Source organism: Echinops telfairi, unplaced genomic scaffold (genome assembly GCF_000313985.2).
Source record: "Echinops telfairi isolate 266 unplaced genomic scaffold, ASM31398v2 ScPeMD7_7469;HRSCAF=8507_1, whole genome shotgun sequence".
NCBI lineage: Eukaryota > Metazoa > Chordata > Mammalia > Afrosoricida > Tenrecidae > Echinops > Echinops telfairi.
The window spans coordinates 131840774-131855561 of NW_022111373.1; the positions used below are offsets into that span (position 1 = coordinate 131840774).

The following is a 14788-nucleotide window of genomic DNA, read 5'->3' on the forward strand; positions in this document are numbered from 1 at the left end:
ACTGCCAAGTATATGTTTGTTATGTAAGCAGAAGCAATTTTGCAGGCAGAAGTAAATTCCAAGGAGAAATGACCATTTATAATCAGATCAAGCAAATATGGAACTAAACAAAAGGCTACCTATCAAAGATTAAACACTGGTACTTTGGGGAGAGTATTAAAGAGTTAGAATTGTTATACCACTTCTTAATTCCAGTTATAAAATAAGAAACAATAAGAATTCTATAAGGGTGGTCTTGCATTACATGGTTCAGGGTTTGTATGTTTTTTCTGTCTAACTCTGTCTTTTACAGATAATAGCCATAAGGATTGTTTTCATGTTAGATATTCAGACTACCTGAGGATCTTTTAAATTATATAGGTATATCTTGAATATTTTACAAGTATTTCTCCTATGAACCACATGTTTATGTGATAACATTTTTTAAAACATATAGCTACTGAAGCTATAAAAATGATCAAAATATTGGAAAGCAAGGACGTTTTACTTAAAAGCCAATAGTGACACGGTGCCAACCTGTAACACGAGTGTTATCGGAGTAGGGTCTATCACGCAATGACATGATAGAAAACAGAAAGAGACTTCCCTGGATTTTCGTATGAACAGTTGATGGTATGTTCCTTAGGGGGCCCCTGGCCTTAGTTAGCAGCTAATCTTGAGCTTCTCCATCATCTTTTCCCACAGATATAGTCAATTTGATTTCTGTGTATGCTATCTGGAGAAGTCCACGTTTGTGTTTTTCAAAAAGATATTTGTGAAGAGCAAGTTGTTGGTCTTGCAAGACTCTATAATTGGATCTCCAGCTTCATATCTGTCTCCAAGATCATATTTTCTAACTAATGTTCCTTCCTCTTTGATTCCAATTGCCAAACCTTATCAATGAATATTGATTGCTTGTTTGTTTAATTTCAGACTGAAGGCATTGCTAGAATTCTTCAATTTCTGCATTTCTAGCTTCAGTGGTTGGTATGTAAATTTGAATAATAATTGTATTTTTTGGATTTTTGTATGGGTGTAGGTATTAACATATCACAAAAGTATTGTACTTCAAGATTAATCTTGAAATATCCATTTTGACAGTAAATGTGATATCATTCCTCTTGAATCTCTCATTCCCAGCATAGTACATAGTACAATATGATTTCTGATTCAAAATGTTCAATACTAGTCCATTTCAGCTCACTAATAGTTAGAACAGTAATCATTGTGTTCCATGTAATTTTTGACTACTTCTAATTTTCCTTTTTATGGGTAAGAGAAAAGTATGGTCTACTGTTTTTGTTAGAGAATTTATACTCACAGTAATCCTGACCACAGCAGAATAATATTCCATCATGCCCTGCACCATCCTCACAATCATCATTATATTGAGTCCATTGTCAAAACCACTGTGTCCTATCGTCGAGGACCATCTTTGCCCGTGACCCACTACTCTCCCAAGGATGCTGTGTTCTCCAGGACTGGTTCCCTCCTATAGTTCATTCATATGCAGGAGATGAAGTTTCCCATCCTGGCCACTACAAAGCATTCTACTTCAAAGACAGATTTGTTTGTTCCTCCAGCAGACCATGGTAAATTAAATAATCTTCACCCACACCATATTCAAATTCATCACTTCTTTAATCTTTCAGAATCATCACAGCCAAAGTGAAGCCATCAAAGTTCAATACTCTGATGGCCTCGTGTCCCCTAGGTAGAGTGACCTAAAAAACACAACAGCATTCACTGCCATCAAGTTGATTCCAACAGGGTAGAATTGCCATTGGGAGTTTCTGAAACTCTAATTCTTCATGGGAATGGAAAGCCTCTTTATCGCACAGAGCCACTAGTCATTTTAAAGTACAGACCTTGCAGTTAGCAGCCCGACTATTAACCACTGTGCTACTGAAGCATTAAAACTACTTGGCTATTTTCAAATTGTGTGCTCCACACAATTCGCTTCATGTTATTGTTGTCCAAATAATGAAGAAATCTGTATTAGAAGAAATATAACCTAATTGCTACCTAAAAGCAAAGCTGGTCAGACTTCAGCCTATTTATATCATACACATCATCACAGAAGAAGAATTTTTAGAGAAAAGGCATCGTTAAAGAAAGGACCAGTGAATATGAAAGAACCCCTTAATAAGGAGGGTTAATATATTAGCTACCAAAATGTAATGATAAAGCATCATGACTATGTCACAGGACAGGGTAATATTCAATTTATTATTCACAAGACGGTTATGAGTTGAAGCCTAAACAAACTCCCTAGCAACAAGGACATATTACATTCATATGTTTTTACTTAATATCCTACTTTTAAAGAAGAAAAAAAATAAAGCCATTAGTATATTTTCTTTAACTTTAGTTGTAAATTGGAAAATAATTTAGATGTTAGAATATTGTTGAATTTACAAATCCTAAAGCAACTGCAGTATAGTCCTTTACCCACCCCCTTCCTACTTCTGATTCTGAATCCATTTTTACCAAGTTCACCTCACACTTCAAATCTTCACAGTCCCCCAGTCTGTCTATTACATAGTGACTAATTGGTTTCTCTACAAACACTAGAGCTCCCAAACCTAATTGCTCTATTTCATGATTGTTGCGTGTCTGCATGGCATAGCCATAAGTAATAGTCCCTGCTTCAGACATACATCAAGCCTATACATCTTACAAAATTTACTTAACATAACTCATAATTAGTAAAAACATATCCCACCTCAATTTTTTTAGTACAAAGATTAAATGCTTTCCACTTTATATAATTGCTTCTCCATTTTATATAGTTTCCAAAATTATCTATCAAATTGCTCATAAGGATGAATTCCAGAGGAATATAAAACCTTTGTAGAATCATTTTCAAGGATACATTGGATCAATTTATAAGTTAATATTATTGAATTATAATAAATTATATATATACATATATATATAATCTAATATATATGTGTATATATCAAGGCATATCTAATAAAACTTTTAATGGTTTCTTGTTAAATGCAAACATTTTATAAATTTAAAAGTTGTATTGTGGAGTTGTTATACTAAATAAAAAATAACTAATTCTTACTTATATACATACTTTCGAAATGGAAAGACAGGCCTTTTATCATTTCAATTCCTCACAGCCTATTGAAATTTTGAGGATTAACACCAAATATTTGTAATACCCCATTATTAGCAGTTGTTTACTTTTTTAATAATTTATTTCACACACAAGTTATCTCTAAAGATATTTGAATATACATGTCCTCCTTCTAAGAATATCTTTTGTAATGGACTGTATCATTGCATTTATCCCTTTTTGAAGATAATTAACCAAAAATCTCCTCTTAGTCCTCGTTTCTGAATGTGATAAAGCTTCAAAGTAAAATTTGTTAAAATTTTGGAGATAGATGTTTTAGTCAAATCATTGAGTTACTGGCATATGTTTCCACTTATAATTTATTTCATCTCTCTGATTGTTACATTATCACCCAGGTCATTCGTTCTCAGCTCTGGCTATACATTTGCATATTGATGATAGCCAGAAAGTGGGGAGAGGGAAATAGAATTAAGAACTTGATTGGCCCTCATCCAAAAAATATGTTTTCAATTGCTGTGGGTATGATTCTGCTTGATAAAGAGTAATATATTTTGTTGTGTTAATTAAGTGATTCCAGTGTTGAAAGGTTTAAACCCAATGGACTATGAGGTTTTAAAGAGACCAGAGCCGAAAGGGAGAAACAGACATGGCAGAAATCACGTGGCAGGCCGTGATCTTCAGCCAGGAATCCAAAGATTCAAGGGATGAAAGAAACTCTGGGGGTGCAGCGGTTAAACAACTGGCTGTGAGCTGAATGGTTGCATGTTCGGACAAGTTCAGCATCTCTAAGGCCAAGAGGCATCCATGAAGATTACAGCCCAGAGAACCCTCTTGACTGGGCGGCAAATGGGGCCAGTGTGAGTCGGAATCAACTCAGTGTCACCTATAGCAACCATGGACCAGGCGGGGGTTCAGGATGACTGCCTCTATGGGAACACTTAGCTTTCAGACTTCTGAAAAAGAAATATTTCTCTTCTTCACACCCATCGACCTGAGATATTTATATTATGGCAAGATTAAACAGTTAAGCTATAGATAGATGGCCAGCACTGGACAATAATCTGAGTTTTTAGATTTTAGAATATTTTGTGTCATGTCTCTGATTTGTGTGACTAAGGTCTCTTGTGTGGCAATAGAGCAATGCTGCTCAGTATAAATGAATAGTTTGTAATTGCTCATTGCTTAGTTAATTGATATGAGCATATACTCTCTTGTTTTCATTTATAGATGTGAATTTCTATTTTTATCTACCTAACTCAGATACCACCAGAGCAATTAATACTCCTTGTAAAGTTACAATTAAAAAAAAAAGAAGAGGAATTAGGCAACGTAGATAGTCATCAACATAACTGCTTGGGAAGAACACATAGATCACATTAGATTTGGGTTTTATAATTAGCTATAAAATAAGAATAGATCAACCTTACACATGCACTGTATGAAGCCACTAGAAATTATAATGTACTTTCATCTTCTTTGATCAAAACACTTTCTCAGGGATATTGCAAAATATATAGAAAAATCTTGATACATTTTGAGAGTAAAGAGCCCACAAAAAATTATAATCCAAAATCACATTGCTAAACACCTTTTGACCTTCATATCAACTCAAAAGTGAATAGCAAATTGGATTACAGGTAGCTTTTTTTTTTAATACTGCACAGAATTCACCTGTTTACTCAGACATGGTTTTAATATCAAAGTATCTGTGGACGGCTTAACACAAATCCATTTAAGAACTCTATTGACAGACATAATTTCCCTGGAGAGAAGGAAGTTCTAAAATAACAAGTCAGCAGAGAACCAGCTGCTCTTTGATTGGAGGAGAAAAAAAGAATCTGAATTATTGATAGGAGATTAAACAAACTCTCCGACTGTACTGAATGTAAAAACTAGGTAGGTTTTCATGTAATTATCACATGATTGTGGAAGCTAAGAATCTATTTTCCTCTTTCATTGATATGGTCCAATGGTTACATTATTAAGCCAGAATGAATACAAAACATCATCCCTGAGTAGCCACAACAAGAAAAAATAAGTAGTGTGTGTGTGTATATATATTCCGGTTAAACATGTTAATACACTTGGCCTCCCATAGGTAGGGCAGGCCAGCGGGAGAGACTAATCAACTGCAGGCACATCATACTTGATAGAGCAGAAGGTCAGAGAAAAAGAGGGGGAGCCCCAATGGTATTGATTAACAAAGTGGCTGCAACCATGCACTAAAACTTCACAGTTGTGAGGTTGTCTCAAGATGGAGCAGTATTTTTTCTGTTATCACTAGGGTCTCTGTGAGGAGGAACTCACTAGATGGCATCTGATCAAACACCATTTTAGCTGATAGAAAGGTGAAAGAATGAACAGAAACAAGTATCTACTAGTTTTTCATTGTAGGAATGAGGCCACAAAATGAGAAACAAAGGAAAGCTCTTGAATCAGTCAATATCAAAGAAACATTCTTTAGAAAATAATGCAACCAGCTGATACTATGATACTCCAGGGAGACCTGTATCAGACTTCTGTTCTACAGATGTGTAAGATAATCATTTATTATTATTTTAAGCTAGTGTGTTTGTGGTAATTAATACACACATCGTGCTTTAAATGCATTTGTATCTATCTTCCAAATCGTTATTAACTGTCAAGATGTGGATTTCCAACAGATTTTATGATTAACACGCTCTCCATCTCGTTATAAATCATTCAGATGAAAGAATGTACTGGATCTTGTCAGCTCCTTTTCAAAGCTTATTGAATTTGAGTACAACTCTCAGTCAAGTATTAAAGAAAATTTGGAAATAAAATGTGATGTCTCTAACACACACACACACACACACACACACACACTGAAAAATAAATAAATAAACATTCATCCAATCATGTACAATTGAGAATTATCTTTCCCTACAAGTGATTTTTTCTTTCTTAGTGATGCTGAGGTATAAATTTTCATCATTAAATATCACAATTTTTTGCATAGCTTCCTAAGACCAAATTAACCTGTCATAAAAATAATTTATTCATTATGACCACCAAGTTTATATATGGGTAGTCATAGAATAAAAACACTTAAAAACCCGAACTTAGTTCAATCACACTTTCATATATTTTATCATTTTCTAGCATATTCTGTGAGCAATTTCATCCATGGTAAAATAACAGCAACAAATGATGTGGAATTAGTGCAAGTATGCTTTGTTTATTTTAATAGCTAAGAACCACTTTCATTTTTCAGTGCCATCCAATTACCTCCAACTCAAACGCACCCTATGAGTTACCGAATGAAGCACTGCCTGACTGGCATCTTTCTCGGATGTTGTGAGGTTTCAGTCCATTATTGTAGTCATCATGTCAGTCCCGTTCATTACATCTTCCCCTTTGTGTATTTTTAAACACAAAGGAACTATTTAGTTGGTTTGCTTTCCTATGCAAATTCTCAACAACAAAGAGTACAATTTATGAAAAAGGGAAAAAAATGAAAACCTTAAAAAACAGAACAAAACAAAAACCACCTAATTTACAAGCATCATCATGTTGGCATATCATAGACCATGAGCAAGACTATAGAGTGGGGAGCAATGAACTAGTGACCATCAAACAGCTAGCAGTGCCACTTGACCTAGCTACCCAGAGCTAGTCTATGCACACAGTTGTCTAAAACTGCTTCCTGGAGAGGGACTGTGGCCACAGCAAGTTCCATGCAGATAGGGCAGGATCGTTTTATAAAAATAGGGAATGCCTCACGAATGTGCATGTCATCCTTGCACAGAGGCTATGCTAATCTTGTCTGTATCATTCTAATTTTAGTAGAGCACAGCAGTCTTCCTCTTTTCTCCCTTATCTTACTGTACCAAGCATGATGTACTTTCCCAAATAAGTGACAAGAACTGGCTAACCTCCCATCTAAGAAGGATTCTTGCTGGCAGTCCATGCTACTTTCAGCCTTCTCTGTCAGTGGCATGATTCAAGTGCATCACTTCTCCTCTTCAAATTTGCATAGTGAATGAAACATACGTAAACATCTTTCTCGTATTGTCTGCTTTTAACTAAGATCCCATTGATGTCAAAAATAATGTTCCTAGTTTCCTCTCCTCTTTTGAATTTGGCCTGACTTTTTCACAGCTCACTCATGATGTGCTGTGGCAATCATTTTGAATTACCTTCAGTAAAGTTTCATTTGCATGTTAAAATAAAGCTATTGTTATATAGCTTCTACATTTACTTGGAGAAGAGATTACAATTATCATATGATATATCAAATCAATGCTTGTTATTACACTGTTTCTATTAAGAAAGAAATCATAAGCATTTACATTTTTAAAATCTGATAATTTTATGAAATATATATTGGCTGTTATTTTTAAAATATATTATAACAAAATTAAATTATTAGAAAATGTAGTGATGTAAAATTATTTGAGTAACTGATCATGGTTTTCTCAAGAGAATTATGTAGTTCATTTAAGTTAGTATATTTTATTTCAATAATTACAACATATAATACAATTATACCACTTCAAGTGAGTTTAAAATATCTTCATTTTTTACTAAATTATGCAACTAACATAAAGATTTGTTATATGCAAATACATGATTAAAGTAACATGACAAAATCATAATGACCTCTAAAAATTATGACAAGATGAAAACAAGAATACTCATTAAAGAGGCTGTATAATTAATTTTGCAAAAATGTAATAAACACAATTTGGCAGAAGAAAGATAAAAATATTCCAAGGACAATTTATAGTGTTCATTAAAACTTGAATGCTTTCCAGATAAAAGTTCCTTAATAATTTAAAATTTATTTTGAATATCTTTATACTATCATTTTGGTTAAATTTCTAATCTTCACATATATACTACTGTACAGTTTACTGGCTTTCTGGATAAAATGCTGTGATAAGTGAAAATATTTTAGCCTCTCTATAATTTTTCACATAATCCTGCAAGAACATGTATATAAATAAAATTAAACAATTCAAAAATTAAAATATAAAGATTAAGAAAGATAAGGATAAGAAAAGAGATATTGTCAGGATTCTGGAGAAAATATCTTAAATATCACACTTGTCAGTATATTAAGGAGAACAAATAAACCTTCGGAATAAAAGACAATTACTTGTTCATAGCATATAATTTTTCAACAACAAAAGTGACAGCTATAAACACATAATTCTCCAGATGGCATACACAGAGGTCAAACTGACTACGTCTCTGGGGAGAGATGATGCAGAAGCTTGGTAGGAACAGGTAAAACCATTTCCGGGGTTTACCGTGTAACTGACTTGTCAATTGCTCATATGTCAATCAAGTCCACAAGAGCCCACACATGATCTAGAGTCTATCCCACTCAAATTCTGAGAACATATCAATAAGAGGTATGTTGCATTAAACGTGAATATTAATGACAGAAGACGTGATGAACTGTGGGAGATCATCAAAAACATCATTCATGAAGAAAGCCCAAAAACCCAAATCATTAGAAAGACAAGAAAGAATGAAAGGACCTAGTGGATGTCAGAAGAGACTCTAACACTTGTGATGAATCCTAGAGTAGCTAAGGCAAGGGGAAGAAACTGTGAAGTCAAAGTTGAATAGAGCATTTCAAAGGGCGGCTTGAGAAGGCAAAGTAACTTATTATAATGAAATGTGCATAAGCTTAAAATTGGAAAACCAAGAGAGGAAGAACACACTTAGCAGGTCTCAAATTGAAAGAACGCAAGAAGTAAATTCAAGTCTCAAGTTGCAATAGTGAACCATTCTAAGGGAACATTATTGATTGATACAGGAGGCATCCAAATAAGATGAAACACAGAAACAGTCACTGCACCCAAAGGCCTAATTTACATCCCACCATGTCAGGGGGAAGCATTTGAATAAGAGCTAATGGCACAAAGGAAGACATTCAAGCTGCACTGAAAGCATTAGTCAAAAAGAAAGCTCCAGGTATTGATGGAATATCTGTGTAACTGTTTCAATAGCACTAGAAGCACTCACCTGTCTATTCCTAGGAAATTTGTATGAAAGTTACTTGGCCAATTGACTAGAAGAGTTCCAGAGTTGTACAGCAAGAATTCCTTTGACACACTTTGGGCATATTGTCTGGAGAGACCAGTCGCTGGAGAAGGACACCATGTTTGGGAAAGTGGAAGGAGAGTGAAAAAGAGGAGTCAAGACATGGATGAATCAATGGGCTCTGACATAAGGGACAATTGTGAGGATGGCACAGGACCAAGCAGTGTTTTATTCTATGGTGCATAGGGACTCTCTGGGTCGAAGCTGACTCGATGGTACCTAACAACAAAAACATTTGTGTCCATTCCAGAGAAAGGTGACCCAACAGAAAACTCATATTTTAGAACAATATTATTGATGTCACATGCAAGAAAAATGTTTTTGAAGGTCGTCCATCAAGGGTTGCAGCAATTCATCGACCAGAGCTGCCGGAGGTTCAACCAGATTCAGAAAACAACATGGAACAAAAGTTTCATTGCTTATGTCTGATGGATCTTAGCTGACAGCAAAGAATACAAGAAATATGTTTACTTATGTTTCATTGACTATGCCAAGCCATTTGACTATGTGGATCAAGACAAAATTTGTATATCAATGATGACAGTCAAGTTTCATAACTTTTCTTTATGTTCATATGGAAAGTGTACATGTATGAAGAGGCAATTATAATTATATGAACAGAACAGGGGAATTCTGCATGGTTTAAAAGCAGAAGAGGAGTTTTCAGTGTTGTATCGTCATACTATATTTATTCAACCTGTTTGCTGAATGAATAATCAGAGAAGCTGGATTCTGTGAAGAATACGGTGCAATGAGAATTGGAGAAATTTACGTGGACAATTTTGAGATGCAGATGACACAACCTCGCTTGCTGAAAATAAGGAGGACTTGAAGTTCCTGAGGATAAAATGCAAAGTTTACAGACGGTAGTATGGATTACATCTCGATGTGGAGAATTCCAAATACTCACACTGGACAGATAAGTAGCATTATGGAAAAAGGAGAAAAGATGGACGTTGTTAAGGATTTTGTCTCACATGGGTCCACAATAAATACTCATGGACGTAGCAAACAAGAGATCAAATGATTCTTTGCAGTGGGTAATTCTTATGCACATGACATTTTTAAAGTGTTGAATATCAAAGATGTTACTCATACCCCCCAAAATGTATTGCTATTACATTTTCTATAATTTTTGTGTTCTTTACATTTTAAGTGTTATATCATATAATCCATACATTATAGCACTCAATAGTTCATTTATATTAAGAAGAGTTGTGCAATCACCATCATAGTCAATTTTAGAACATTTTTTTGTTTCTTGTACTAATTATATTAGCGCCCCATTTCTCCACAACCTCCCTTGCCATATGTTCAAGAAATCATTAAACCAGTTAATGTCTCTTTGTGTCCACCTATGCTGAATTTCATACAGAGGAAAAATTTATTTTTTTAAATGACATTAATAACAAAGTAAAACATGGAAAGAAAGCAGAAAATATTAAAAACTACAATAAATTTGAAATGGGTCATAGGGAAGTTAAATGATAAGGTGTTAAATTTTAACCTAACTGCTTCTGCAATAATCCGCTTTCCCTGCACTCAGTAGGAAAGCCAGGCTCATCATATCCCTGATCTATACCCAGAGCGGATACGCTGAAGACATAATCCATGTGTATTTCCCCTTTCCCCACACCCCCTTTTAAATGGAAACAACTACAGAATGGGTCAAAATGGAAATTAAATGATGGGATATTACATTTTAGATTAACTGTGTCTATAATAATTGACTTTTTAATGCTCTCTATCTAATAACCAGGCTATCTGCATCCCTTCAGTATGGTCAGAGGGATTTAAAGAAGATTAGTCTATGCGTGGACTCTACAAATGGATTTTGGGTTTCCACAGTCATCCATAGCCTTCTGCAAACCAGCTGTTCACAATTTAAGCTTTGATACCATTCCCTACTTCAGATTTGGATTTTATTATTTATTATCCTTGTATCACACAAACCATGGTATTTTCAATCAACTGTTATACACGTGGAAGTTGGACATTTAATAGGGAAGACAAAATTAAAAATTCATGCATTTGAAGAACTCTGGTCTTGGTGAAATTTATATTACCATCGACTGGTGAAAGAATATTTAAAAATAATCTATCTTGAAAGAGGTATGACCACAGTGCTCTTTAGAAGAAAGGATAAGGAGACTATCTCTTATATGTTTCGATATGTCAGGATAAACCAGTCCCTGGAGAAAAACATCATGTTTAATAAAGGAAATTGGCAGTGAAAAAGAGAAATACCTTCAACCGCATGGATTGACATAGTGGCTAGAACAATGGGATGAAGGATAGGATTAACTGTAAGGATGAAGCTAGGACATGTAGGTCTTCCTTCTTCTGTGAGAGGGTCACTATGAGTCAGAACCAACGCAATGGCACCTCAGAATAACAATTCTCCCAAGAAAGATTTGTTTATTCTTTGGCAGTCCATAGTACTATCAATATTCTTCACCAGCATCATAATTCAGTACATTGATTCATTTTCGGTGTTTCTTATTCAATATCCAGCTTTCACATGTATATGTTTTTGTTAGGTGCCATCTTGTGGTCTTCAACCCATAATGACCTGGTGCATAAAGGAATGAGACACTGCATGATCCTGCACCATTCTCACAACTGTTCCTATGCCTGAGCAATGTCATCATTCCTCTTTAACACTTTAAAGAGTTCTAGTGGAGGAGATTTGTCAAATGCAATATGTCATTTGATCACTTGATTGTAGCCTCCATGAGTGTTGATTGTGGATGCAAGTGAAATGAAATCCTTGAAAACATCAGTTTTTCCTCCTTTCACAAAGATGCTGCCTGTTGATTTACTTGTGAGGATTTTTGTTTTCTTGACATTACTTTTAATCCATATTGAAGGCTATAGTCTTTGATCTGCATCAGGAATTGCTTCAAGTACTTTTGCCTTTCATCAAGAATGGCAATCTTGTTACATCTGCGTATCACTAATTGTTAATGAATGTGTGGGTTTGAACTTCGAAAATTTAGTAGAAAACCTACAATTAACGTTATTCAGAGAATAGGGTGGGGAGTTGATATGTCTTGATGATGCCCTTCTATAGCAAGATGGGGGGATGCCAGACTAGAGAATTTGAGGAACAGAAGCTTATAAAAAGTTTTATAACTACAGAGTTTTATGTAATTTAGAGCTAGCAGATGTTGGGTTCAATTTCAAGGAGTATATAAAGAAGATATGTTCCCAGTATGTAAAATTCTACTTAATTGGGCTATTTTTAAATAATTGAATATGCACAAATTTATGTTTCATAGTGGTGAGATTTGGGGTGGATCTTAATTAGCCTCAGCCCACTAAGGAGGAGTAACATGGGCCCAATACACAAAGACCATCTTTGGTTAATTTATGAAATATTTTTTTATTGTTGTGATTATGAGAAATTTACTTATTTGTACCTGTTTCCTCATTATATTTTAAAATGTAAGTAATAACAAATATCATATAAATTTATTTTAAGTGTGAAATTTTGTATTTCATGTAAATGCTGAGCCCAGGTCCTAGTAAAGGGAGTAGGAAAGGAAAACACGGGTCAGATAACTGGAACGCTTGTAGTGGATACTGTTTTGATTTTTTTTCCAATTAATAGTTCTCCTAAAATAAGATGACAGTGCTTATTGAAAATAATTTTGAAAGGATTTTTTAAGAGAAAAGCATTTTTATATATTTAAAAAAATATTTCAAATGTTGAAAAGAGCACAGTTTACAAGAAATTGTTTCTTTGACATATAAGCAGTCTTGATGAATAATTAAGTGAGCAGCTTTTATGTTTCGTTGTTAAATAGGTATAGAAATATATAAGAAAGTTTTCTTGAGCACTCAGCTATGTATAATGCACAGTTTTCAAAAGATCACAAGTTAGGTAAATAAAATTGATCCACTTGCCAAGAAAATGGCATATGAAAAATACTATTTCCTTAGTTATCAATTATCTCACTGTCTCTGGACACTTGAGTGTAGCATAGATTAATTTTTCACATATTCGAGTAAGAATTGCTTTCTCTATAGAAATAGTGAAAATTTTGACTAAAAAGTAAGTATAGAAATTGTTCTAATACTGTGTTCTTTTTAATAGTTCATTACTTTTTATTTCTTCCCCAGATTCCATGACAATAAGTAGGTGTTGCAGTTTTTGTTTTTAACCCCAGGAAATACAAATTTTCGAAGCACACAGGGCCAAAGTCTCCCTTCAGAAATTTTTCCTGAAGCTGAGCACAAAATTGGTCTCTGAAAGAAAATTGCTGACATTAAACTAGCATCTGACTTGGCAACAGCTGCAACATATTTCTATAGGATGCTGCGAGATGTACTGAAAAAAGAAGTTTCAGACCCTTAGAGACTTGCTTTATTCCCAGGGAAACTGGAGGAAAAAAATGATGCCCAAGCCTCAAATTCTGACTTCTAAAATGTGGAGGGAGGATATAGTATTCGCTTTCTATCCTTTCCTCTTCTGAAATAAATTGAGAAGAAGTGTGTGTTTGCATCATTTTAACTCATGGGGCTCTTAAAATTATCTGTGTCTTCAATCTCTCCAAAAATTAGACAATTGGACATTGCAAAATACTCTTATGTATATGTAAAGTGCTTTTCCACCAAAATGATTCTTCACATATGTCTTTGGACTTTAATTTTTAATCATAATTAGAATGAACAAATACTTTGTTGTCGATTATTAGTACTTTATAATCAATAAGAAATATTTATCCTATGATAAATTAGGAATATTTATCAAATGCCATCATGATATTTGCCAGAGCTTTCAGCACTCAGCTAATAAGGTACCACCTCCTTGCATTCACTCACTGCCATCCAGTTGATGCCAATCCACAGGGACTGGATAGGAGAGGGCAGAACTGCCCCTGTGAGTTTCAGAGACTGTTTAGGAGAGTAGCGAGCCCTGTCTTTCTATCATGGAACAGCAAGTATTTCCTCACTGTGGTCCACAGGTTAACAGAATAATGTGAGACCATTACATCAGCAGCTCTTTGAGCTGAAATACATCTATATGGATGAGTCCGGTTTTGGTAGAATGTGTGGCTTTGTTCTCAGCGCTTTATTATGAGACACATAGATATAGTTTATACTGTAATACAAGCCTTCTCACCCCCCAAATCGGTTTGATACTGAAATTTACAGTAATTTTTTCATTAAGCGGCTGCCTTGATAGAAAATAGGTTATATGTTATTTACTATTAATTGTATTTCAAAGTGATTCTTGGGTTGCTTCAATTTAATTTTTAAAATATTCTTTATAATGGATACCAAATAAATAATCTTGACCCAAATTTACTCATCAAACATGCAAATTGTTTTCAATGTATGCCTGGACATTTCCTAATGTTTCAGATCCCACTTACTTTTACGATATATATATATATATATATAATTTATTTAATATACAAAAAGGAGTTATCTCCTCAAAAGTCCAGAAGGTACACTGTTTTGTTCTACCTAGAAGAAATGGGAAAATATCATATAAATCTTTGATGTAAATATTCCAAGCCTAAAATATTAGATAGTGGTTAGATATCCCCATAGAATATTTTATCTTGATTTCTGAAATCAAGTCTATTTTTAATAAAATATGCCCATTTTTAATATTAAAACGTGACTCTA

At 34.2% G+C, this 14788-nt stretch overlaps 1 pseudogene; it reads right to left on the reverse strand.

Annotated features, from left to right (window-relative positions):
• Window positions 1-6794: 6794 nt before the first annotated feature.
• On the reverse strand, window positions 6795-6892 carry LOC115873832 (annotated as a pseudogene).
• Window positions 6893-14788: the final 7896 nt, after the last annotated feature.